The 23,050-nt window shown below is 42.0% G+C and overlaps 1 protein-coding gene across 2 annotated transcripts in view; it reads right to left on the bottom strand.

Annotated features, from left to right (window-relative positions):
- The window catches only part of ADK (adenosine kinase), a 373,135-nt gene that overhangs the window by 19,530 nt on the left and 330,555 nt on the right, over positions 1 to 23,050 (bottom strand). The gene's annotated exons all lie outside the window — the stretch shown is intronic.

The raw sequence follows: 23,050 nt of genomic DNA on the forward strand, positions 1-23,050 counted from the left end.
GCAACCATCGGGGCTGCCATCGCAGCAGCCCTGATGGTGGCGAGAGGGAGCCCCCTCCCTCCATTAACCCCATAGATGCCGCGGCATCTCTGGGGTTACAGCAGAGTGTCTGCATAAAGCTGACAGTCTGATGATGGCGGCGGTTCAGGAATGGAGCCGCCGCCATCAAACACAGCAGGGGGGCAGACCGAGGGGGGGCAGCGCTGGAAGGGGAGGGGGGGGGGGCTGGAAATGGTCACGGCCAGCAGGAGGGGGCACTGGAGGACACAAGATGGGGCACAGATGGAGGGGCACTGTGGACATGGAGATGCTGCACAGATCGGGTGGCGCCTGCACAGATCGGGGGGGGGGGGGGGGGCACGAGGACACTGATTTCAGGCTCTGATCTGCAGAGCGCAGATCAGAGCCTGAAACCGGCATTTTTTCACTACTGCGATCCGATTGGTTAGTCTTTGCCGTCATTACTGTGACAGCATACAGGGCAGGGGCAGCATACAGGGCAGGGGCAGAAGCTTTAATCCAAGCGCTTTGCAGCGCTTGGATTAAAGAGCTGCCAGAACGTATATATACGTGGTAGCTGCACGGGGTATGTGCAGCTATCACGTATATATACAGATTGCGGTCGTGAAGGGGTTAAGTACCCATTCATGTGTCCCCAAGAGGTTAAAACAGATAGTGATACCTCCTAAAATAGTTATTACTTTACATTTACCATGTCTAATTCATATTTGGATTATTTTGTAAATTACATTTTCTTTTAGGCTTAGAAGCAAATCTTGAAATTTAAGAAAAATTTCCAAAACACAATTTTTAAGGACCAGTTCAGGTCTGAAGTCACTTTGTGGGGCCTACATAGTAGAAACCCCCCATAAATGACCCCATTGTAAAACCTACACCCCTCAGGTTATTAAAAACTGATTTTACAAACTTTGTTAACCCTTTAGGTGTGCCACAAGATTTAAAGGAAAATTAAGACATTTCTAAATTTCACTTTTTGGGCAAATTTTCCATTTTAATCAATTTTTTTTCTTTAACACATCGAAAGTTAACAGCCAAACAAAACTCAATATTTATTACCCTGATTCTGCGTTTGTAAACTGATGTAAGCGCAAACAGCATGGCGCAGAAGAAAAGTAGCGCCGTATGGTTTTTAGAAGGCAGATTTTGCTGGGCTGTTTTTTTTTTTTTTACACACCATGTCCCATTTGAAGCCCCCCTGATGCACCCCTACAGTAGAAACTCCCAAAAGTGACCCCATTTTGGAAACTACAGGATAAGGTGACCGTTTTATGGGTACTATTTTGGGGTACATATGATTTTTAGTTTCTCTATATTATGTTTGAGAGGCAAGGTAACCAAGAAATGGCTGTTTGGCACAGTGAATTTTTCATATTTTTTTTACAACATTCATTTGACAGGTTAGATCATGTGCTATTTTTATAGAGCAGGACGCAATGATATCAAATATGTCTACTTTCTCTGTTTCAGTTTTACATAAAGCATAAAAATAAAATAAGTTTTTGTCTCCATTTACTCAACGCCACATTTATTTTTCCGCCCATCGTCTTTTGTAGGGGCTTGTTTTTTGCAGGAAGAGCTGATGTTTTATTGGTACCATTTTTGATACATGATTTTTTGATCATTCAATATTACACTTTATGGGGCAAGGAGACCAAAAAATTGGTTGTTTTGGCACAGTTTTTATAAATGTATTTTTACAGTGTTTACATGTCATGTGATATTTTTATATAGCAGGTCGTTACGGATGCGTAAATACCCAACATGTATACTTTTTCTTATTTACATTTTAAATAGCAATTTTGAAAAAAATATTTTAAAAAATGCTTTGGTGTCTCCATAGTTTGAGCGCCATAGCTTTTTTTTTATGTTTTTGCCGATTGTCTTAGGTAGTTTCCCTTTTTGCGGGATGAGGTGACAGTTTGATTAGTACAGTCCTGATTCAAAAGTTTAAGACCACTTGAAAAATGGCAAAAAAATCATATTTAGCATGGCTGGATCTTAACAAGGTTCTAAGTAGAGCTTCAACATGCAACAAGAAGAAATCGAGTGAGACAAAACATGTTTTGAGCATTCAATTTAATGAAAACAACGAATAAACAGAAACAGGCCGTTTTTCAGCTGATCAAAAGTTTAGGACCACACCTCCCAAAAAAAAACAAAAAAAAAACTAAACCCCTCCAAAACAGATATCCAACTTCCAAACATGAACTCTGTAATGAGTAGCTCCGCTGTTATTGTTTACTACTTCCAAAATTCATTTCGGCATGCTTGATGCAAGCGTTTCCATGAGGTGATTGGGAACATTTCTCCAAGTGATGAAGACGGCCGCACGAAGGCCATCTACTGTCTGGAACTGTTGTCCATTTTTATAAACTTCCCTTGCCATCCATCTCCAAAGGTTCTCAATTGGATTTAGATCAGGGGAACATGCAGGATGGGCCAAAAGAATGATGTTATTCTCTTGGAAGAAGTCCCTTGTCCTGCGGGCATTGTGTACTGCAGCGTTGTCCTGTTGAAAAACCCAGTCGTTACCACACAGACTAGGGCCCTCAGTCATAAGGAATGCTCTCTGCAACATCTGGACATAGCCAGCGGCCGTTTGACGCCCTGGCACTTCCTGAAGCTCCATTGTTCTACTGAAGAAAAAAGCACCCCAGACCATTATGGCGCCCCTCCACTGTGGCGCGTAGAAAACATCTCCGGTGGGATCTGCTTGTCATGCCAGTAACGTTGGAAACCATCAGGACCAGCAAGGTAAAAAAAAATCTCAGAATAAAACTTTCTTCCACCTTAATATCCCATGTTTGGTGCTCTCTTGCAAAGTCCAAACGAGCAGTTCTGTGGCGTTCAAGGGGACAGTATCTTTGAAGACGTTTTTTGTTTTTGAAGCCCTTCAGTCTCAGATGCCATCTGATGGTTATGGGGCTGCAGTCAGCACCAGTAAGGGCCTTAATTTGGGTCGAGGATCATCCAGTGTCTTGATGGACACTGCTGATGAATTTTTTTGGGGTCTTCCACTTGATTTTTTTGTTCCATAACCCTCAGGAAATTATTTAAATCATTTAAGTCTTACTGCGTCCCACCTCAGCAGCGATGGCGCGCTGTGAGAGACCCTGTGCTTATGCAGTTCAACAACCCGACCACATTAAAAAAGGGAGAGTTTTTTTGCCTTTGCCATCACAACGTGTGACTACCTGACAGAAAATGACAATAAATCCACATCTTTGCACAGATTTGGCCTTTTAAAAAGGCATGTGGTTCTAAAATTTGAATCAGCTGAAAAACAGCCTGTTGCATGTTGAAGCTCTACTTGGAACCTTGTTAAGATCCAACAATGTAAAATATGATTTTTTAGCCATTTTTCAAGTGATCTTAAACTTTTGATCAGGACTGTAGTATATTGGAGAGCATATGCCTTTAACGCTTGGTGTTGCACTTTATGTGATGTTAGTTGACAAAATGGCTGTTTGGCACATTTTTTTTTACGGCGTTCTCCTGAGGGGTTAGGGGCATGTGATATTTTTATAGAACTGGTTGTTACGGACGCGGCGATACCAAATATGTCAACTTTTTTCATTTATTTCACTTTAATACAATAGTATTTTTTAAACAAAAAATAATAATAATGATGTTATAGTGTCTCCATATTCTGAGCTATAGTTTTTTTTTGAACACTATAGCAAGGGTTTGCTAGGACTGTCTCCGCCAGACTACATCACTTCCTGGCCTGCCCAGTCGCTAGATTTATCAGCAATATAACATTTGGGGTGCCAGCTTTGGGAACCTACGACAGAGCAGGATCTAAAGGCCCAGCTGCAACACTTGTTGGCAAATGTGCTGCAGAATATCATTTGGAACTTGTATGCCTCCATGTTCAAACGTATCGCATCTTGTATCCAGGCTAGAGGCGGCCAAACATGATAGTACAGCCTCCTTTGAATTGTACAGTTTTCCACAAACTTATTTTCACTCTAGTATCATAAATACCAACATATCATAATTACATTCATACATATAGAGTTTCATTCAATTCCAACAACTACTTCATGGTGTGTTATTTGTTTTTGTCAACGAGTGTGTATTAATGGCCTATCCTCAGGACAGGCCATCAATATCTAATCAGTGGGGGCCTGACATCCTGTACCTCTGCTGACCAGCTGTTCTGCAGTATCTCCAGTGCAAGAACTACAGCTCCATCCATCATTTAGTTGATGCAACTGGCTACTGCAGCACTTCTACACCTGAAGGGAATGGGGATAGCACTGCAGTTGTTGCTTGTTTGCCCCCCTTAACCCATGTACACTGTAATAACTGATAATCGTTTCCTCCAATAGGCCTTTAACACAGCAATACTGGCGAGAAATGCATATTTCTGTAGGAAATGTATACTTTGCAACTCAAATGTAATGTTATTTCTCTAGACTCTTTCTGACCCAAGAGGGCCTCAAAATCTTACATTTCAACACTTGCCTGCAGATCCACTTTCATAAGTCTTGAAAATGTGTGCAGAGTTCTGGTTAACAGCTGTTCTCTATGGTTTGTGGCTAGTATATAGGCTGGATACAGGAAGTGTACTGTTGAGATGTGAAAAAGACTGAATATGTTTAACCTTTTGCTTACACAAATTCTGCAATATTTCCCTTTTGCACTGTTATTAATATGCTCTCTGCAAGGTGGAATCAGCAGTGGATTTTTTTTTTACCTGTGATTGCATGTTCGAAGGGCTGAAGGGAGGAATTTTACTTACATGGGGCTATATACTGGAGGCAACTGGGGAGGGAGTGATGTTATGTTATTTACATGGGACTGTATGTTAGGACTGAAGGAAGGGGAATGATGTTAATTACATGGCACTGTATGTTAGAGGGGACTGAAGGAGGGAGTGATGTTTTTCTTACATGGGACTGTATGCTGGTGGGAAGGTAATGATGTTATTTAACTAGGCCTGAATGTTGGAAGGGCTGGCACAGTTTCTGGGAGCACTACAGGGAGGATTACAACTACAGGGGGCACAGCAGGGCAGAATTATAAGCACTGGAGTCACTGCAGCGGGCATTATAAAACGACAGGATGCACTGCAGGGGGGGCATCATAAGGATATGGCCACACTGTCTGGTTTATGCATGCAGATATGGAAGCCAACATCAGGTGCAGATTATAAAAGTAGAGAAAGTATAGGTATTATATATTTTTTTTTTATTCACTTCTGGTTTTGGCTTCCAAAACTGCATGCAGAAATCTCACTGTGGCCATACCCCAACTACTGGGGACACTATAGGAGGCCCTATTACTACTGAGGGTGCTATAGGACGCCTTTTTTTTACAACTGGGGGCACTATAAGGGGGTCTTATTTCTACTTAGTAAAATGCAATGATTTAAAAAAAATTGCCTCCGAAGGTGTACATAGCCTTTAAATCTACAACTTTTGTCTAGAATTTTTACAACGTCTCAGATGACAAATCTGGAGGGAAACTAATTAACATGGCTAACTACTTCCACTTTCTCACCCACTTTTCAAAATTGGAACGAGTGGTGTAAAAATTAAAAAAAAAAGAGCAAAAATGTTTGTGCATGTGGCCCCCAAAAAGTTCCAAAACCCTCTTCTGCAACTTTTTGAAACCAAAATTTTGGAGTGCTGTGCTTGATAAGTCCCACATATGGGTTGCACAATACATTCCCTAAAGTTGCATAAATCAGCGCAGATATGTACATTGTTTTAAGAGGACCTTTCATGTTTGTCTTGTTTTTATTCTAGATAAATACCTTTACTTGTGGGGAAACCCCCCCCCCCCCCACTGATGCTGCCACCCTGCCTGTTTTTAAAAAAAATATCGCTCCTAGATCCCGCTGTGCCCCCCTGTAGTTTTCCTGCAGAGTATGTTAATACTGAGCATCTGTACAGGGAAGAGACGACACCAGGGTTTCTCAATGGGAGTCTCCTTCTCCCTGGCTGTGCCGCGATCCAATCACAGCCAGGAAGAAGGTGAGCTTTTTTTTTTCTCAATGGAAGAAGGAGACCCCCATTGGGAAACCCTGGCGTCTCCTCTTCCCTGTTGCAATGCTCAATATTAACATACTGAGCAGGAAAACTACAGGGGGACACATATGAGCGATATTTTATATAATAAAATAAAATAAAACAGGCAGGGTGGCAGCATCAGTGGTGGCGGGTGTACCCTGCAAGTAAAGGTATTTATCTAGTGTGTATATATATATATATATATATATATATATATATATTATAAAAAAAACAAAAACATCAAAGGTCATCCTTCTCAGTCTTCTTATTCTCCATGGCAACTAACTTGGATTTTCTGGAAGCAGCTGGCCTGTCAGTTAAAGCTGAATTTCAGGGCAATACAAGATTGAGAATTAAGAGGCGCCAGGACAGCCCTTCTTGTTATGGCTATGGCTCTTTACATTATTATGTCAAAGGAGTCTGCAAAGTCCAGACAAAGCAGGGTTATGAGAGTCTCCCAGAGCATTGAGACTCAATCAAGCAACAATACTACGTGCATGCTTGCTTGGCTATTTTTGAGAGTCCTATAGCAGTTAGTGCTACTTTAACCCCTTCAGGACACAGGCTTATTTCACCTTAAAGGGGTATTCTCAACACGCCGTTTCATACTTACCTGCTCCCGGCACGCTGTTCACTTCCTGGTTTCACACTCGGCAGGGGGCGGGCTTCATCTTGATTGAAGTCTTCTCCCGGCCGGGCACTGGACTGAACGCGCATGCCGAGGCCGCGCATGTGCCCTGGTGACTTCTTCCTGGCAAGTATACTATACTGGCCAGGAAGAAATCACCATAGCGCATGCACGGCCTCGGCGTGAACTTTCGGGACTGCGCGCGGCCAGAAGAAGAGAAGTCGTCTGCTCAAGCGCGGCCACCGCAATTCCTGAGAAGAGCGGTGGCCGTAACCAGGGGAGACGGAAGACAACTGTCAGCTAAGTATATGTTTACTTTCTTCTAAGGGGTGTGAATTAGTGAATTAAATATATTTAGAAAAATGATCACTGTTAAATCATTAACAGATTTAACAGTGATCATTAAGATGGGAATACCCCTTAGGACCAGGCCATTTTTTGCAAATCTGACCAGTGTCACTTTATGTGTTGATAACTTTAAAACGCTTTTACTTAGCCAGGCCATTCTGAGATTGTTTTTTCATCACATATTGTACTTCAGGACACTGGTAAAATAGTTTAAAAAAATCATTTTTATTTACAAAAAAATTACAAAATTTAACAAAATTTTGAAAAAATTCGCAAATTTCTAACTTTTAATTTCTCTACTTCTACAATACATAGTAATAACTCCAAAAATAGTTATTCATTTACATACCCCATGTGTCTACTTCATGTTTGGATCACTTTGGGAATGATATTTTATTTTTTGGGGATGTTACAAGGCTTAGAAGCAAATCTTGAAATTTTTCAAAAAACCAATTTTTAGGGACCAGTTCAGGTCTGAAGTCACTTTGCGAGGCTTACATAATAGAAACTACCCAAAAATGACCCCCTTCTATAAAACTACCCCCCTCAAGGTATTCAAAACTGATTTTACAAAACTTTGTTAACCCTTTAGGTGTTCCACAAGAATTAATGGTAAATAGAGATACAATTTAAAAATTTCACTTTTTTGGCAGATTTTCCATTTTAATAATTTTATTTCCAGTTACAAAGCATTCATTCATCTGACAACAACATTCATCTGACATGTTAGATCATGTGATATTTTTATAGACCAGGTTGTCACGGATACGGCGATACCCAATATGTATACTTTTTTTCATTTATGTAAGTTTTAACAACGATTTTTTTTAAACAAAAAATAAAAATAAAAAATAAAAATATAGATTTTAAGATGGTGGCTCAGTCAAAACAGATTAGTAGAGCAGGTGCTACTAACCCAAATTAGAGGGACACCCACCCTCTGAATAGGTTTGTACAATAAATACTAGACTAATGGGTGAGCACACTTCATTTGGACTTAACAATAAAATTTAATTAAATCAAGCAATTATATAATTCACACGTGTGTAACATAGTAAAACTATATAAAACACTATAAAAATCCTCTAAAATCAAGATGGAAAGTAGAAAATGCAATAATCCTAGCAGCACTTCTTCAAAGTCCACACAATTGATGAATACTGCCTGAATATTGGTGGATTCACGCTATAGTCGGCTGACTATGTGGTGCTAGATTTCCTGATAGTATGGGTTACAATCGCATACAGATACGTCCATATATGGAATGTGACCCTCAGTATTCAGGTTCTTTAGTCTTTCTTCGATTATTTCAAAGTGTAACTCTCTGGTATTAACATATTCCCAGTGACCATTAGCAGTTCTTAGGTACTCATTGGTGGTCACGATATTGAACCACTATATTTCTAAGCAAAGTTCCTCTTACCTTCCTCAGTGTTTAAGATGGTTCAGGTGAGGGTCGGGCGGCGCAGGATAATGCCGGCGTCACGCTCCGTACTCCTCAAGCCGGCTTCCCCGAATTCTCGCGGGAGTTAGGACGAGACTTACGTGTCTGTATCGTCCGTGCCTTTTTGTCTCCCGGTACAGCGCAGAGGAAGGTACCTATTTGGTCCGTGTATCGTTGTTCCGGTGGTCTTTCCTTTATCTTGAAATGTCAATTTTCATAGCCTAGTCACGCTTATGATTGCGGAGGTGCTCTGTACAGGTGTCTGATCAAACCCAGACGTGTTTCGGGAATAGCTTTCCCGTCATCAGTGGTATCGTGACACCTGTTACCCTCCGCCTTTTATTTCCAAGGGAGCACCCAAACTGTGGAGAACTGGATTTCCTTTTTGAAATGAGTTATGCAAATCTGTCTATACCATAAGTCCACAAGAGTAAAAGGAATATGCAGTTCAAAAAATGCATATATACCAAAAAAAATCGCATGGAAAACGCATGCATAAAACCGCATGCATAACTCATTTCAAAAAGGAAATCCAGTTCTCCACAGTTTGGGGCTTGAGGAGTACGGAGCGTGACGCCGGCATTATCCCGCGGCGACCGACCCTCGCCTGAACTATCTTAAAAACGAGGAAGGTAAGAGGAACTTTGCTTAGAAATATAGGGACCACCAATGAGTACCTAAGAACTGATAATGGTCACTGGGAATATGTTAATACCAGAGACTTACACTTTAAAATAATAAAAGAAAGACTAAAGAACCTGAATACCGAGTCACATTCTAGATATTGACTTGTATCCATATATGGACGTATCTGTATGCGATTGCAACCCATACTATCAGGAAATCTAGCACCACATAGTCAGCCGTCTATAGCGTGAATCCACCAATATTCAGGCAGTATTCATCAATTGTGTGGACTTTGTTTGAAGAAGTGCTGCTAGGATTATTGCATTTTCAACTTTCCATCTTGATTTTAGAGGATTTTTATAGTGTTTTATATAATTTTACTATGTTACACACGTGTGAATTATACAATTGTTTGATTTAATTAAATTTTATTGTTAAGTCCAAATGAAGTGTGCTCACCCATTATTCTAGTATTTAATGAAAAAATAATAATCATGTTTTAGCGTTTCCATAGTCTGAGAGCCATAGTTTTTTGGCGATTATCTTAGGTAGGGTCTCATTTTTTGCAGGATGAGATGACTGTTTGATTAGCACTATTTTGGGGTACATGACTTTTTTTTTTTTTAATCAATTGTCTTTTTATTGACAGTTTTTCCAAGAATAAACACGTACACATGAAAAAACATGACTTCGGAGTACATTACTTATGGTACAGAAAAAGAATCAATGGTAATTGAGCAGGAAAATAGCATACCTTTACATTGAATAAGTCTGAAAAAGTACATATACAATAGTCATGGATGAGTATGTACTATAAGAAGCGCCTATAGGCTATTAAAGTAACAAAGCAACTGTATTCGCATTAACTATGCAAAGTTATACAAAATGTAATGTAATAAAGATACAGACGTACAGTGGGGAATGACAAGACTAGACACATTAGGATTAGGATGAAGGGAGTAAGGTGAAAGCTCAGTCAGTTGAGACATCAAACACCATGTCCCATTGCTTCCAGACTTGGTCAAATTTATCTACCGAGGCAAGCAGTGTAGCCGACATGTGCTCGAAGCGTCTAACTTCTAATACACTATGTATGAGGTCAGTTCGTGTTGGGCAATCCGTCCTTTTCCAAAATCTTGCTAACAAACGCCTAGCTGCAGTCAAGATGTATAACATTAACTTTAATAGGTGCTTCTTCAGAGGTATGTGTGGGATATTCAGCAGATATATATAAGGATCTAAGGGGAACCTCACCTCAAACAGACTATATAGGATTTCCTGTACCATATTCCAGAATGGGGTTAGAATCTGGCATTCCCAGAAGATGTGAATATGTGAACCCTCCTCCGTGTTGCATCTCCAACAGCGATCCGAAATGTCAGGGTTAAACTTATGTAACAACTGTGGAGTGTGATACCAGAACATCATTATTTTGTAGGTGTTCTCTCTATGAATAGCACAAGTAGATGTCATCGCAGCTCTCTGCCAGATTATCCTCCAATCATCTACTGAAATGGAACAGTGCAGGAGAGACTCCCATTTAGACATATACGAATGACGGATAGATGCAGGAGAGGCCGGGGAGGAGAGGAGCACATATATTTCGGATATAAGACCCCTAGTAGACTCTGAGAGCTTACACATCTTCTCAAAAGACGTGGGGATAGATACTTGTCTTGAGTGAAACAACGCAGTAAACAAATGTTGGATTTGCAAGTATTGATACCTAGTGACTTCCGTAAGTGACCTAGAACTTCGAAGTTCATCCAATTACAGTAATTGCAGCGTCCTATAATCAATCATATCTGCAAACCTAAACATTTTCTTGGCAAACCAAGGTTTAAAAAAAGGACACCTCTGACCCAGCATTGAAAAGCGGCGTAAACAGAAAAGATGTCATGGAGGATTTCTCAGAAACCAGAGAGAAACGGTGCTTACAATATTGCCATATTTTGTATGTATGTAGCATTGGACCTAATAAATCTGGTAGTTGAACTTGAGGAATTGGGGACCACAACAAAGAGTTAGGGTGTATTGGAGCAATCCACAATTTTTCGATTTCCACCCACCTGGAGTAAGCATAGAGTTTAGACCATGCTGGTAATCGTCTAAGATGCGTGGCCCAATAATATTTGGCTACATCTGGGACCGCCAATCCTCCATGAGACTTCAGGGCCATAAGGGTACTACTAGCTATCCTGTGTCTCTTCCCATTCCATATGAATTTAAATATCCCAGCCTGCAATGCCCGAAGTTCCGTCCCTGGTACATGGACCGGGAGGGTCTCAAATAGGTAGAGTAATTTCGGCAGAATAGACATTTTAACTGCCGCTATGCGGCCGAACATGGATATGGGAAGAGACATCCATTTAGCCATTTGACGCTTAAGTTCCTGAAAAAGGGCAGGAAAATTATGAGTATATATAGAACAATACGTTGCCGCCAAATTCACCCCCAAATAACGCAGGGCAGCATCCTGCCATCGAAAATGATAATTGGATCGTAATGTAGCTAGAACGTCTGCCGGCACATTCAAGGGAAGAGCTTCTGTTTTCGAGGAGTTAATCTTATATCCGGAAAGCCGACTATACAGTGTTAACAAACCAAATAAATTGGGCAGGGTAATATGTAGGTCTGATAGAGTAAGTAGAACATCGTCTGCAAATAGTGATATTTTATATTCAACTCGGTTGACCATGATTCCATGAATGTCTGGGTGGGATCTGACTGCCGTAGCTAAGGGTTCAATACAAAGCACAAACAGGAGAGGGGAGAACGGACATCCCTGCCTGGTGCCGTTTTTTATCGGGAAAGGAGCTGAATTTGCATATGGCAATTTAATTGTCGCTGTAGGACGGCTATATAGTGAATGGAGGGCTGAGAGAAAGGGACCAGAAAATCCAAAAGCTTGCAAGGTAGAAAACAAACGACCAACTTAAGCGGTCAAACGCTTTTTCAGCGTCCAGGCTCAATAGTAATGCCTGTTGGTGTTGCCTATTGACAATATCTATTAAATTGATAAGTTTTCTCGTATTATCTCCACCCTGACGACCTCTCACAAAGCCAACCTGATCTGAGTGTATCAGTTGCGGGAGCCAATGCGCCAACCGGTCTGCCAACAGCTTGGTGAATATCTTCAGATCAGAGTTTAGAAGAGCAATAGGGCGGTAGTTTGCGCAATCCAAGGGGTCCTTTCCCGGCTTCGGAATAAGGGTTATATGGGAATGAAGCATGGTTTCTGGTATAGCTGTACCTTGTAAGAATGAATTAAACAGCGTACACAAATGGGGTATGAGAAGAGATGAAAAAGTTTTGTAGTAAGAATAGGGTAACCCATCCGGCCCAGGTGACCTGCCATTAGGTAACTGGGAGATCACCCCCTGAATTTCTTCAGCTGTGATCTGGGCATTAAGCGCAGACCTTGCCTCTGATGATAATTTGGGTATACTACTTTGAGCTAGGAAAGAGTTAAATAGTGTCTGGCGATCAGCTGGGTCGGAGGGTGTCTGTGGTGTAAGGGAGTATAAAGAAGCATAGTATTTCTGAAATTGGTCGAGTATCGCTTTGGGGTCATATATCATGTCTCCATTGCTCTTTCTCAGGGACATTGGGGTAGTAGCCGCGGTTGAATCCCGCAACTGACGGGCCAAGATAGTGTGTGATTTGTTCCCCCACATGTAGAACCGTTGTCGCGAATATAGTAGGAGTTTACCCGTTTTTTCAAAGGCCATCTCACGCAATCGAACTCGGAGGAGTACTATACGTCTTAGCAAGTGACAGGAGCGATGAGATCCCAGACGGGCTTCTAACTGTTTTAGCTGGTCAAGGGTGTTATTATAGCGGAGATTATAATCCCTTTTCAATCTGGTGCTGACACTAATACATTTGCCTCTAAAAACGGCCTTATGCGCTTCCCACAATATAGCTGTAGACGGGGCCGAGGGCTGATTAAACGCAAAGTATTCCTCCAAGGAACTTCCTAACTCCTGCCTAGTTGGCAATTTAGTCAGTAGAGATTCATTAAGCCGCCAGTGGCATATCCTAGGGCGGGCACCCCCAGGATTAAACGTGACAGAGATCGGCGCGTGGTCTGACCACGTAATATTGCCTACCTCAGCATCTGTCATCATTCTAAGGGCAGGAGTATTCCCAAAGAAATAGTCTATACGTGTATGAGTCCTGTGGGGGTGGGAGTAAAATGAATATGTCCTAGCCGAGGGATGATTAACCCTCCACAGATCATACAGAGCATATTGTCTGATGAGCTTTCTAAAGAGACGTGATATTTTCCGTTGGGCCCTAGACGGTGGTGTGTTTCCTGAAGGTAGCCTATCCCAATGCTCAGAAAAAGCAACATTAAAATCTCCACCTATAACAAGCGCTGCTGGCAGAAAATCCTCTAGCTCTCTAAAGACCGTCTTCAGGAATGGGATCTGATTCGAATTTGGGGCATAAATATTACATAAGATGAGAGGGGTACCGTGGAGGGAGGCCTGGAGTATTATATATCTACCGTGGCTATCAACCCCTGTGGATTCAACTTGTATAGGACAGGTAGTAGATAAAAGAATAGCAGTCCCAGCAGTCTTTGTGTCAGCAGTGGCTGAATATATTCGTGGGTAAGATCGGGCCGCAAACTTAAAGGAGCCCTCTCTGTCAAAATGCGTCTCCTGCAGGAAAACAACGTCTGCTTTTTGAGATTTACATTCAGTGAGAGCCAGACGTCTTTTTGCATTAGAGTTGAGACCCTTAACATTCAAGGAAATGCACTTAATCATGAGTGTATGTGGTGGAACAATACTTGCCAATGACCAGAGAGGGACCCTGTAGTGGGCATCTTCCTCAATTTACTGAAACTCGTCTCAGTGTAACATCATTAAGGAACCTAGGGGGGAGAGACAGGAGGGGAGAAGGGAAGACAAAGGACAACATATACGACAATAAACAGGATATATAATTCTGAACAATGGGTGTGACCACCCAGTCAGGACTCAAGATAACATGGGCTAAAGTGAAAAAAAAAGCCCGCGTCTTTCCCACCTCAAAAATCAGAGTGAGGGAAAGAGAGAGGGCAACAAATAGAGTCCCGTCGGTAGGGACCTGACTGGACGCCATAACAGGCGTGGCTATAACAATAGCTCAGGGGACACCTGAGACAGATCAGGTCAAAAAGATAAAGAGATAAACAATGCACTGAAAAACAATTACATTAACTCTTAGAGCTGCTGCTCAGAACAGTCGTCTGAAGGCCTCAGAGGGGGTCAGACCCCCTAAAAAAAAAAAACTTTCAAGGAGGCGCGTCACGATGGGGGGATCCAGATGTACTCGTTTGGGATGGAGGTCGGTTTCTCTTCCGCTGGACTGTGTGCCATGATGGGGCAGGAGCTGAGGGAGGGTCTGGAATCTCCCAGTCATCAGGGGCCGGCGTGTTAAGGCCCAAAGAAGAACAAAAACGGGATAAGTCCGCGTGTGTGCGCAATACTGAGGATTTGCCATTTTTCGTAGCAATTAAAGCAAAGGGAAAGCCCCAACGGTATGGGATTTTGAGATCTTTCAAACATGCTAAGAGAGGTTGAAGATTTCTCCTTTTCTGTAAAGTCAGCCAAGATAAGTCCTGGTATAGGTGAACGCTTGAAAAGAGATTGTACGTAAAGCGCGCGCTTTGACCATAATGGATTCCTTCAGGCGGAAGTCATGCAGGCAACAAATCACATCTCGTGGTTGTGACGTAGTGTTTTTCGGCCTAAGCGCTCTGTGAGCTCTATCAAGCTTGATGGCCAGCGGTGTTTGGGGCGCCAAAATCAAATTAAAGAGTTCGTTCAATATAATGTCCAAGTCCTCATCGGAGTCCGATTCTTGCAAACCCCTCACCCGTATATTATTACGGCGTCCTCTATTGTCTAGATCTTCCAGATGATTAGTATTCTCTTTAATAGCTTGGGATTGAGTGGCTATAATAGACTGTAACTTAGACACATAACGCCTGGTGTCATCATGCTCCATTTCAATCTGATCTACACGAGCAGACACTTGTTGAAAGTCCATTCTTAAAGAGGAAATTTCTGCTTTAAAGGCATCATGCACCCCCGCCACCATTACTTTAAAATCCTCTTTTGTGGGCATCTGCTGCAGAGCCTGCTGCAGAGACTTCATATCCTGGGAAGCGCAGGGGGGATCATCGCCATTCTCATCCCCAGAAACTGCATGTTGGCCCCACACATTTAGTTCCCCAGGGGGATGCAAAGGGACCGAGGCTGTGTCCGCCTCAATATCAGGGCCGTCTCCCCACTCTCGGCGGCGTGCCGGTGTAGCCGCAGGCTGCCTGGCCTGTTTAGGAGCCGTTTTGGGCGGCATATTAGAGGCTGTAAATTGGGAACCCTGTAACCAGCCAGGGGACTCCAGGCACAGGTTAGTAGTATCGGTGGGCCGAATCGGCACAAAATCTGCAGCCAGGGGGCAAAGAGAGGACTCCCCTGCTATTACGCCGCTGCGCTCACCTGCCGTGGTAGTGAAGGCGGGAGCCGCCGGAGCTGTAATGGCACCTGTGACGAGATGCTGGAGAAGGCCGAACTGGGAAGACGGGAGCTGAGAGCCGCGGGTGAGGTAAGCATCCAGGGTTCTTTCCCCTCGGGAGGACGGGTGTGTAGTGGGCTTCTTTAGGGGCAACTTTTTCCCCATGTGACGCGCCGCTGTAAGCGGAATTGGCCCAAGTTAGAAGCAGGAGCAGCGGAGCTCAGGGATCACGCCGCCATCTCTGTAGACGTCCAGGCCACGCCCCCCGGTACATGACTTTTTAATCGCTTGCTATTACACTTTTTGTGATGTAAGGTGACAAAAAATAGTTTATTTAGCACAGTTTTATTTTTTATGGTGTTCATTTGAGGGATTAGGTCATGTGATATTTTTATAGAGCGGGTCGATACGGATGCGGCGATACCTAATATGTATACTCTCCCCCCTCCATTTTTTACCATTTTTTTCTCACTTTTTCACTATTTTTTGTCCCACTTTGGGACTTGAAGTTTTGGGGGTCTAATCCTTTACAATGCATTCCAAAACTTCTGGTATTGGAATGCATTGGCTGTATGAGTAATACTGTGTGTATTACTCATACAGCTTCCAGCCTGTGAGATCCAGGGGGCTGCCTTCCATGCCATCGGGTCCGCCCTACAGCCGCATGGGGACCCAATGGCACCGGCAGCGATCGTAAATACACAGGATGTACCCGTACGCCCTGTGTCCTTAAGTACCAGGACATCAGGGCGTACCGGTACGCCCTGTGTCCTGAAGAGGTTAAGTAACTCTTTAAAAGGGGTTGCAGGGTTCATTTTTCTATTTTTAAAGGGGTTGTTCACCCCTGGGGACTTTTTATGCATAAAGGAGTTTCAAATAATTAAAAGACAAGTTATACTTGTCTTTTATTCATTTAAACCTCTTTTCTTTCTATGCTGAGTAGTCATGTGAGCAGTCCTACTTTCTAATGAATTAAGGCTCTTTTCACACGAACAAGTCCCATGCATTGGACTAGCAGTGTGTGTCAGGAAGATCACCCGTCCTTAACTCCTGAGCACTGCCGGGGTCGGATAGCATTATATTGATTTATGATGCTTTGTAACCCTTACGGTTTTGCAATGTATTGGATAACACTGACAGCATTATGTCAGTGTTATCCAATACATTCCAGAAGTTTAAGGGTTATATAGCGTCATAAATCAATATAATGCTGTTGCATACTCACACTGAGAATCTGGAGTGTGACACTTGCTCATGTTATAGAGAAGTAAGGGCTCCATAGCAAGGATCAAACCAGTCGGCTTGGATGCGGACCTATTCACTATGCATCCATTTGCGTCCCTTAGTGATAATACAACCATCTACATCCGTTGAAAGTCAGTGGAGGACGGATCAGTTTTCTATTGTGGCAGATAAAACTGATCCATCCCCACTGGATTAGTCTTGCTCCGCATCCCAGGACGGAAAGAAAACTACATGTTGCGGTTTGTTCTCCGGTATGGGAACGCAACTAAATGGAATGGAATGCATTTCGTTCTGTTCAGTTGCGTCCCGATTGACAATGAATGGGGACAAACTGAAGTGTTATTTTCTGGTATTGAGACCCTATGACTGATCTCAATACCGGTGTAACGTTACATTACCCTACGTCGTGAGATTTCCCTACCTCCTAACTTCCGGTCGCACCAGAAATTACATGAGGAGGCGTGCCGATCTGCACATGCGCAAAACGACAGTTTAGAGAAAATCTCACAGCGGAGTTCAACTGCACACCAGGACTCAGTAGGGATATAGATATATATAGATTTATATATAAATCCATCTATAACTATCAGAAAAAATGGCCATCAGATCTCCCTACCCCCACACTGCGCAGGCGCGGAGATCGGATGGATGTTCTGGAGTTTGCTGCGCATAGGGTGCAATATTTCCCTACTGAGGCTCTCCTACTGATGCTCCGGCGAACAACCAGCAGCAATGTGGCGTTTGCCGGCCCATGTGCAGTAGTTAAAGCGATGCCATCCCAGTGCACATGATCGGGCCCGGCAAGGCAGTGCACAGGAGCGGGATCTCGGCCGGACCGAAGGATGACGCAAGGGAATAGGAGGGCGGGCAGAGGCTGGGAAACAATGAAAAAAGAGGTATGCACTAAGTAGATGTCTTGGAAATAGCTCAACAACCCCACAATCACAGGAGGTGCACAATCTGATGATTCACCCTTCAAATTAAACAACTGTCAAAAGATTGGCACACTCATACATGCGGAGCCCCACGGAATTTGAACAATTTATTATAGCTGTACTTGGTTAAAATGTGATAAAATACAATAAAATACCTTTGAATAAAATATATAGAAAATAATTAAACAGTAAATTCAGTTATTTCTATATTGTTCCGATTGATTTATTGCGGATTCTGGTGATATCCGAAATAAGTATAAATGCCCTGATTATGGCTTGGTTGCGCGTAAATTGTGGCTATATCTTGTGAACAGTAAACACCAACATACATATGTAACACCTCTTACCTGCGTAGTCCATACACTTCCCAAATGGTCTGTAATCAATTCCTCATGAGAATCCTCTCATGGGCCTTCATTTAAATTTTCGAAAGTTTCCGAAATTGACCGAAAGAGAGTTTTTTCGAAAGATTTTTCTACACAGACTTTGGTTTATCTTGGCATTCGAAAAAACAGCATCACAGAGTCAATGTAGAAGATTGCATGTGAAGATTTTCTGTAGACAGAAAATGTGCTGGTATTTTTTCGCAAGATATGCGTTAGAGTTATAGTCAATACCAATAACCCACGATTGTGGGCTTACCTTTCCTTTTTATTCAGCTGTTTTTTTCGAGTAGTTGGTTCTGATTGCAGGCCGGCGTCCCGGTCTCTGCTATGTCGGTATTTCAATACTCTATATTTCGCAAGGGATGTGTTCCCAGTAAATCACTTTCAGCTGATTAAAGGTAGGTGTGTGCAAAGGCTTCTTTCTTGAATCCTTGATATCCTTTGTTGTTAAAGGGCTTCTGTCAGCCCACTAAACCTTTTTTTTTTGTTTACTAATAATCCCTATACTGCGAGCTCTGCATACACAAGTTTAATAATCATTTTGGTTCAGTAGAATTTGATAAAAAGTTATTTTTAAAATCTGTAAATTACCTTGCTACCAGCAAGTAGGGCGGCTACTTGCTGGTAGCAGCCGCATCCTCCGATCCTAATGACACCCCCTCCGCATTGTGATTGACAGGGCCAGGGAACGGAATCGTTCTCTGCTGGCCCTGCCTGTTTGCATTCAAAATCCGGCGCCTGCGCCGCGGCCGTACCTATCTTCAATCTGCACATGCGCACTGAGAGGCGGCCGCTCGCTCGGCCGCTCCATCCTCAATGTGCCTGCGCCGATGACGTCACATCTACACCCGGCGCAGGCGCATTGAGGATGGAGCGGCGGAGCGAGCGGCCGCCTCAGTGCGCCTGCGCAGATTGAAGATGGATACGGCCGCGGCGCAGGCGCCGGATTTTGAATGCAAACAGGCAGGGCCAGCAGAGAACGATTCCGTTCCCTGGCCCTGTCAATCATAATGCGGAGGGGGTGTCATTAGGATCGGAGGTTGCGGCTGCTACCAGCAAGTTAATTTACATATTTTAAAAATAGCTTTTTATCAAATTCTACTGAACCAAAATGATTTAACTTATGTATGCAGAGCTCGCAGTATAGGGATTATAAGTAAACAAAAAAAAAAAAACGGTTTAGTGGGCTGACAGAAGTCCTTTAACAGTGCACTGTTTAATTGGGTTCAAGTCTTTCAGGGGTGAAACTTACGCCAGACGTGTTTCGGGGATAACTCTCCCCTTCCTCAGTGGCATCACCCCCTACAAGTAGATGGTGGGTTTTTATATCCTTTATTAATCTTGTAGGAAAAAGGATCATGGGAAAACAGTACCATGGAAAAGAAGGAGTATGGATTCCTTCAATGTGAATCCTTCACATATATGGTTGTTTTCTCGATGTTAATGGTATTTCTTCTTACTCTGTCTATAGTTGTTTCAAAATTCATAGGCAATATAGTTATGTCAATTTACAAGTCCTTTTCATACATGCAATTTTTTTATGCAATTTTTCTTGTGATGCGTTTTTTAAATATTTGTTGCATTTATTCATACTGAATCAACTGTATGTCATATCTTTTAAAAAAATCATTGCTAAATCCAGTTATAAAACAATTTCCAATTTGTCCCTCAAAATCATTAACTTCAAAGTTGAATCAAGTGGTGGTATATTAGACACATTCAGGGAAGGATCAGGGGATGTACACCCATGGTCCAGGGGGGGGATCACAGTGCTGATAAACAGCCTGACATGTGATTCCCCGTGGACTCATGGGCGGATGGCACAATGTCTATAAAAATCCAAAAATTTCCAGCTCCGTGTTTAGCCCCATTGGCATCATGCTCTCAAAATCATAGATACGCCTAGATTCGGCTCTCGACTTTTTTCTCTATATGATTTCCCCCCCTCCAGTGTGTGTCTATCTTCTCCAGCGCCATAAATGACAGGCCTGTACAGCTTTTGTTGTGCATCTCCTTGAAATGTTTAGATAGAGGGTTGTTCTCACATCCTTTTGAAATATTATTTAGATGTTCTGATATTCTAACTTTAAGCTGTCTTTTAGTTCGGCCAATATACTGTTTGGGACAAGAGCACTGGATTAGATAGACCACACTGGAGGAGATACATGTCAGATTGTTTTACAGTCATCGAAAAGGCGTTCTGGGTTGAGGAAATTTCCGTCGTTTTTTTTTAGGAAATTTTGTTTCCCTACATCCTATGCACATTCCGCATCTAAAGAAACCATTGGGGTTCAGCCAACCTGTTTTTTTCTTCTTTTTATCTTTTATTGAGGGAGCTATCTGTATACCCAGATTTGGAGCCCTGGTATAAGTAATGAGTGGTTGGGCCGGTAAGATGGGGCCAATTATTTTATCATATAACACATGATGCCAGTGTCGTTTAATAAACTGTGATATTTGTCTTGAATGGGCATTATAGGGCAAGATTATTCTGAACTCAGATTTTGTGGGGGTTTAGTTTCAAAAAAGTGTTTTATAGAAAAAATGTTGAGAGCCGAATCTAGGCGTATCTATGATTTTGGGAGCATGATGCCAATGGGGCTAAACTCAGAGCTGGATTTTTATAGACATAGGGCCGTCCGCCCATGAGTCCACGGGGAATCACATGTCAGGCTGTTTATCAGCACTGTGATCCCCCCTGGACCATGGGTGTACGTCCCCTGATCCTTCCCTGAATGTGTCTAATATACCACCACTTGATTCAACTTTGAAGTTAATGATTTTGAGGGACAAATTGGAAATTGTTTTATAACTGGATTTGGCAATGATTTTTTTAAAAGATATGACATACAGTTGATTCAGTATGAATAAATGCAACAAATATTAAAAAAACACATCAATAGAGAAAAAACGCAAGAAAATCGCATAAAATAAATTGCATGTATGAAAAGACTTGAAAATGGACATAACTATATTGCCTATGAATTTTGAAACAACTATAGACAGAGTAAGAAGAAATACCATTAACATCGAGAAAACAACCATATATGTGAAGGATTCACATTGAAGGAATCCATACTCCTTTTCCATGGTACTGTTTTCCATTGATACCATCCTTTTTTTCCCATGATCCTTTTTCCTACAAGATTAATGAAGGATATAAAAACCCACCATCTACTTGTAGGGGGTGATGCCACTGAGGAAGGGGGAGTTATCCCTGTAACGCCTCTGGCGTAAGTTTCACCCCTGAAAGACTTGAACCCGATTAAACAATGCACTGTTAACAACAAAGGATATCGAGGATTCAAGAAAGAAGCCTTTGCACACACCTACCTTTAATCAGCTGAAAGTGATTACTGGGAACACATCCCTTGTGAAATAAAGAGTATTGAAATACCGACATAGCAAATACCGGGACGCCGGCCTGCAATCGGAACCAACTACTCGAAAAAAAACTGCTGAATAAAAAGGAAAGGTAAGCCCACAATTGTGGGTTATTGGTATTGACTATAACTAACGCATATCTTGCAAAAAATACCAGCAGTTTCTGTCTACAGAAAATCTTCACATGTGATCTTCTACATTGACTCTGTGATGCTGTTTTTTCGAATGCCAAGATAAACCAAAGTCTGTGTAGAAAAATCTTTCGAAAAAACTCTCTTTCGGTCAATTTCGAAAATGTAAATGAAAGCCCATGAGAGGATTCTCATGAGGAATTGATTACAGACCATTTGGGAAGTGTATGGACTACGCAGGTAAGAGGTATTACAGATGCATGTTGGTGTTTACCGTTGCAATCAGCAGATAGTAACCAGTGATTAGAACGAACAGGTTCACAAGATATAGCCAAAATTTACGCGCAACCAAGCCATAATCAGGGCATTTATACTTATTTCGGATATCACCAGTATCTGCAATAAGTAAATCGGAACAATATAGAAATAACTGAATTTTCAGTTTAATTCTTTTTTTATATATTTTATTCAAAGGTAGTTTATTGTATTTTAACCAAGTACAGCTATAATAAATTGTTCAAATTCCATGGGGCTCCGCATGTATGAGTGTGCCAATCTTCTTTTGACAAACAATGAAAAAAGCCTGGGCTCCAACACAGTGAATGCTGCCCCTAGGCACTTGTGAATGCTCATTTGCATATGAACTCAACTTAGTTTTTCCATCTTCTGCAAGTCTAAAGAGAATAACAAAGGTACCATTACATTCATGTATAGGTGTGCTATAGGACAATGTAAGCACTGTGTATGGCCATATGGTGGTGACAGACGCCCTTTAATGAGATTAGAAATTATATTGGATTACGAGAGACCTTTCCACTTATGTGCTCGGAAACCCAGTGCTCAGTACACTGATCGTTACACATGCAGAACTGTGCCTTGTGTTGCATCTCAGCTCATCAGATTTTGAAACCTTTTTAAAGGGGTTGTACAAGAGTATAAAATGTCCCCGGAACCCCACATTCAGAGATAAACATACACCCACAGGACGTTTATATCCTATGGGTGGATGTGAAGTTGTTAAATGAAAAGTAATAGATAAAGGCCTCATTGAGCAGGCCGAAACGTTGCTTGGATTAAAGTTAGGGGTCTTCACCCTGTCACCTAAAGCTGGAAGTGCTGCCTCGTCATTTGCCAAGTAAATGAAAAGTAAAAAATAAATAAAAAAAATTAAACACCCAAAATATTAAGTTTAAATCACCTCTTTCCCAATCTTGCATATAAAATATATAAATAAAGTACATATCGCCATGTCTGAAAAAGTTCGAACTATTAAAATATTTAAAAAACCTCTTATACGGTAAACTCCGTAACAAACAGAAAAAAAGTGCAATTCGATATTTTTTTGTCACCTCTTCCCCCTAAGAAATA

The sequence above is a fragment of the Bufo gargarizans genome, chromosome 6 (assembly GCF_014858855.1).
Source record: "Bufo gargarizans isolate SCDJY-AF-19 chromosome 6, ASM1485885v1, whole genome shotgun sequence".
Classification (NCBI taxonomy): Eukaryota; Metazoa; Chordata; class Amphibia; order Anura; family Bufonidae; genus Bufo; species Bufo gargarizans.